The following is a 6,122-nucleotide window of genomic DNA, read 5'->3' as shown; positions in this document are numbered from 1 at the left end:
GAAAGCAAGACCAAATGCATGAGTAAGTCTTCCGACACCTCAAGCTTAAAGGTCTTAAGTTTCGAAGCAATGTTGGACATTCCCATAATGTATTCCCTTATGTTTCATTTGCCTTGATACCTCATGGAAATCAAGTTTTGTAACAGAGTACTTGTTTCCGCCTTATCGCTCTTTGCATAGGGCTTTTCAATCTCAGCAAGGAAATCTTTGGCACTGTTTATCTCATCCGAGATAGTACCCCTAAAGACCTCTGGAATGTCGCGCTTAATGATCATTAGACTCATGCGATTAGAGTGATCCCACTTCTCATAATCCTTCCTCTCTTCAGAGACACTGGATTCCAAGGAGAAGGGGTTGCTCTCCCCTTAATGCATAGTCCAGATCCATGCAGCCAAGAACAATTTCCATGTTCTCTTTCCAGTCCTTAAAATTTTCACCATTAAGGACCAGAACTGAATTCAAATTTGCAGATACAGAAGCAATTGACGTAGCTGATTCAGACAAAAGACAAAGTATTAAAATATGCTCACAACTTAAATTATCAATGTTCTTTAAACAATGGTATGTCCAAATCAAGACACCCAGTGCACCATTAATATCAAGTCTTTGGATAGTGATATCAACTGCAAGTGGTACTCTTATTGTAATGATCAAACATTCACAATAAGGCATGTCAACTGGCGAATCCCTCTTTGGATTGATTCATCAGTCACATGTATAAAACTTTAGAATTATGACATGTTTATCATCACATGTGTGTATGATCTTCGGCCAAATATTAACTTTCCTTTGGGCCAGCTAATACCCGCATGAATGACCATACACACTTCCATCCATTATTCCTCCCTCATGAGTTATATTCATGAGAGAGGTCACTTTGGCGACATCTCACTTCAATTGGCTCACTTAAAATAACAAACAACCTTAATGGACAACCAAATAACAATTAAAACCAATGCACAATGATATCAAAATCCCATAAACTTTATCGTATTCTCGCATGGGTGAGGTACTCTCTTGTTTGGGCGAGGTACTCTCGCTTGAGCGAGGTACTCTCACTTAAGCGCAATAGAAGCCAATGCTTCTGTTTGACTCTTGCTTGAGCGAGCCTTATGTAGCCCATACACTCGCTTGGGCGAGCTGTCGCTTGGGTGAGGATCTTCTCGCTTAAGCACAATAGAAGCCAATGCTTCTCTTTAGCTCTCGCTTGTGTGAGAGCACTGCGATAGAAGACGAACAGTGCAATTCCTGCATCGCTGTTCTTCGGAAAAAAACATCCAAAATTTCAAGAAAACAGCAGAAGAACAACATTCATTCATTTCAAATCTATCTTTATTCATATGGAAAAAGCATGAATGTCTATCCTAATCGATCCATGGCATAAACAAAACACTAAAACCCTAAATCAAACCAGATTTGGGGAAGAAAAGCAAGAACCCTAATTTCACTCATGAATCAAATTGGGGTTGCTCTGATACCACTTGTTGGAGAATATCTTCATCCGAAATCCATAGATTAAACGCGGAAGTCCTTATGACCATGGCTTTGTTCCCATAACCTAATGTTTATGCCCATACATAAACTCAAATGGAACAACCATGGTCCAGACCGAAGAAACCCCAAATGAGTTCATGGTGAAGATGAAGAACATACCTTGTTGAGCCATTTCCAGAATCTCGAAGGTATGAGGGTGCGATGATCTTCCAGATGATAGTGCACTTGATGGTTTTGCTTCTCTAGAGGGGAATGAGAAAACCAAACTTGAGAGTGTGTGTTGTGTTGGTATCTTATGTGAGGAGTATGTCTTATCCCTTAGCCTTATGGATGAGTTGATAGTGGTATATCTTTATGGATAACACTATCCTCATCCTACCTTATTCTCCTCAACTTTTACACTTGAAAACCTGTTGCTCTACAAATGGGGACCATAACCCATAAAAGTAACCTCGTAGTGGTTACTACTTTAGTTGCAATAATTTCGATTCAGTCCCTTCATCAAATCAGAAATTGCCTGAAGGTATCTACACTTATTATTATTTCATGACACATATGCCCTTAGCCACCAAATTAATTACTGAAGATCATTTTATATTTTGGCTAATTACATAATGACTATAACACAATTATAGATTTCTAACAACATAATGCTAAAATCACAATCCACATATACATTTAAATGTCTTTACAAATTCTAAACTTTCAAATCTTAAAACTATCCACCCCTAAATTCCTTTCGCAAACCTTAAATCCCTTTTGTCAAATTCAATATTCTACTCTCTCTCGTTTTCTTTTCTTATATTCATTGGATTATGTATGATGCATTGATCAAGTCTTGTTTTGTAATTGATTGTGTGCTTGATTCAAACATGTTCTTCATCTTAGGTTTCTATTTTAAATGATTTTGGGAGGTGTAGGGGATTTTGGGATAAGGGATATTAGGATTTCGGGGTTTAGGATTTGTAAGGAGAACTTATCTTAGTGTTGATAGAGCTTAATGGTGGCAACACCATGTTAGAGAAGGAGTGGTGTAGAGGGATTGAAGATTAAGGGGAACTTTTTTCGAGATTAAAGTTTAATTTAAATTTTCTAGGGACTAATATGGTACAAAAAACTTGAAGTACTATAATGAGTGTTTATTCTTTTTAAAATACTCCACCTTTTAAAAGCTTATATATAGTTTGGTTGTTGCAAAAATTGGTAAAGTTCATATGGATGATTTAATCATGTTTTTATGTTTCAACTTATCAAGTCATGGTTTGAATCTTGCTCCTATTTGTCTCTCATTTTTATTTTAAAAAAGTCTTCTTCAACCTTTAGAGACACTTATCTTCCACTCGTTACATAGTGTGACAATATTGTCCCCCGCTCCACAATTTTTACAAGAAAAGCCAACCAAAGTCATTCAAAACAAAATCAAAACTATAATGATAAATTGGTTTATTATTGTTTGTGAAAATAGACAAAATAAAATTCATATCAAGGTAATATGATACAATATAGTGATGATGGTGGTGGAACGATAAGCATAAAATTTATGCATTTTTGAAATATTATTTGCTACCACTTTTCGAATCCAAATGATTATATTTGTAGTTAACTGACTCAATTTGAGTATATTTGTTTATGCATATAATTATGAATGTTTCAGTTAATATTTTACTTTTAGGTATATTTTGAAAGGAAAAAAATATGATTCAAAGGAGAGTAGTCCGAGAAATATTGTGACACCATATTTGTTAACCATTGGATCTATAATGAGGATGATGCACTTGATAGAACTCATTTGCAGAATATGTCTAAAAAGACAAAGACACTTTGGGAATACGTTCGACGGTTGAGAAGACTAGCATCCCAGGTCCTACCCTAGGAGGTAGATGAACAATTATCGACTTTTATTAATATCTTGCAAAATCTCTACTATAAGCACCTCATTGGAAATGTGCCTCTATCGTCAACACTCTCATAAAGGTTGGAGAAAAGATAGAGGGATGGTTGAAAAACGAAAAAACTTTTGAAGAAAATTCAAGCACATGGGAGAAGCCTAGTTTTTAAAGAAGAAAGAAGGTGAAACACACTTTGTGGCTGCTGAAACCAAATAATTCCAACCTATAAATACACAAACAAACAACTACTACATCCAATTTGGTTCGCGCAAACTCTAAAAAACCTAAAAACCATCACATACCTAACATAAAACCCAAAGACCAATACATACTTACAACAAAACCCAAACACTTACACCTAACAAAATAACACCTATTATCCTAGACAAAACACATTTCCCCAAGGTCTAAATAATCATGAGACGAGGGCAACAATTTTTGATCCTATCCCCATGATGTATGCAAACATTTTCATTTTTCTACAAAGGCGAAGAATAATAACCCCCATCCATGGTCGAGTTATAGAAAATCTTGGTTCATGATTTGACCCAATGTGAGTTATGCATATCTTTCTAGAGTATTAGACATTTAGTGGAGAACTATCGAGCTTATAAGCATAAGGTCCAGGACCTTATTGATTTAAAGGGAGAGATTCCAAACGAGTAACGCCTAACATGATTGGGAATCTCTTGCCGAATCATGGAGATATGGGGATAAATGTTGCAAGAGAAGTGGGAGAAGGTTTGGCCATTGAAAGGGTATCCAATGTGAAGATGCACATGGAATTTATTTTTCAATAAATGTGTAAACAAGGACGAAAGGTTCTAAAGAAGGAAAGAAGTGATGACAATTCAGAGGTTTGTGAGATGCATGGCTCAACAGGCCATAATCTAGAGGATCGTGTAAACTTTAAGTTGTTACTAGAGATTATGATGGATTTAAAATTTATTTCTACAGAAGAAAATTCCAGCATTATGAGATTAATGTAATAGAAAAGGGGATTGACTCAGTTGAGGTGCTTGTAACTAGGGGTTTTTAAATTTAGACTTATCCAAAAATAAAACCAAAAATCGGTACAAAATAAACTGAAGCTGCAAAAACCGAATGTGGCTGGATTGTGTTAGTTTGATCTTTTAAAAACTAATCAATCCGATTCACTTTTTGGATCCAATTGTAGGAACCAGACCAATCCAAGATGAACCACATTAATTTGACTTATTTGGAATATGCACAAACAAAGTTGTATGTTTAAGTATTTAACACTTCAATAATATTCTGAAACAAGCTAGAATGTAAACTCAACAATCAATATACGATAGATTTGGTAATGTTCATTTGACATGACTAAAAAATATGTGTTTACTAAGTAATATATTCTCACATATAGGTAAAATATTTACATTGTAGAGATGATATTTCTTTTAGTAACTAATTAAGTTGTTAGGTTTGCTTTCTTTTGATATACAATACAATCACAATGAAGAAAGAAATCAATGTCAAATGTCAATATATCTAGTTGTTTATTTTTTAATAAGAACATCATGTTACGAATATAGTGTATTTACTCATTATTGTGGCCCTAATTATGATGTGGTCTTTAATATAATAATTATTTAAATTTATACAATAGTTGTTTGTTCATTTATATTAACATGATGATAGGAATAAAGTTGTGAACTTGTGATGTTATGTCTAGTTTTTGTAAATAGTACCATGACAAGGTTGGGATAATATTAACATAAATACATGAAAACTTGTTACTTTAAAGTGCATTATACTTAATATTTTAGTCATTTTTGAGTTTTAAAGTGTATGTATAGAGTTCCAATCTTTTATAAAAACTAGTCCAAACTGCATATAATATTTGGATCAGATGTCTTAATGTAAACAAACCAGACTAGGCCACAAGTTAATTATGTGTTTAGATCGGGTGATTTTTTTGCCTAAAAACCGATCCAAATCGACCACGAACTATAATTGTGCAAGAGTATGAGCCAACATTGAACAGACCCAACAACACCCTAGTTTACTCTCCTTAATACCAATGGACACCTCACGTCCGAGAGGGTGGAACCAAGGGTAATAAGGGGGCATGTCTTTTTTCGTACGAATTAGATATAGTTGTGTCGTGAGTGTACAACGAGAATGTTCTAGAAGCAAGTCTCATGAAAATTACTAACATTACTCGCAATAGTAGGGCCACAAAGAGTGCACAAGTATATGTCCATCCAAAAAAGGAAATGGGGCCGCTTGGGATGATCAAAAGCAAGGAAAAGGCAGGTAAATATGTAGAGGAATAAGCATATGTGTGCCCATTTGAAGAGGTGTCAGAAGAAGAGGCTTGCGAGTTTATTAAATTCATAAGACAAAGTGAGAATATAAAGTGGTTGATCAGCTAAACAAAACTCCAACACATATATCATTATTATCCCTGCTTATGAGTTCTAAGCATCACTAGAATGTGTTGTTAAAGGTGTAGAATCAGGTACTCGGACACTCATGACATTTGCACCGAAAAATTAGGGGGAATTGCTAACAATATTGTAGTCGATAACTACATCACATTCAACGACGAGGAGATACCATTTAAGGGCACAAGTCATGTTCATCACCAATGAAGTTGGTAGTTGTCACGCCCCAATTTTTTGATTGAACATCGATTTAGAGTAGACAATACATTTTTATAGTCAAAATATAGAAAAACTTCTTTTAACGCACTTCTTGGAACACAGTGGTCTT

This window comes from Lupinus angustifolius, chromosome LG13, assembly GCF_001865875.1.
Source record: "Lupinus angustifolius cultivar Tanjil chromosome LG13, LupAngTanjil_v1.0, whole genome shotgun sequence".
NCBI classification, from domain to species: domain Eukaryota; kingdom Viridiplantae; phylum Streptophyta; class Magnoliopsida; order Fabales; family Fabaceae; genus Lupinus; species Lupinus angustifolius.
This window is presented reverse-complemented; position numbering follows the sequence as displayed.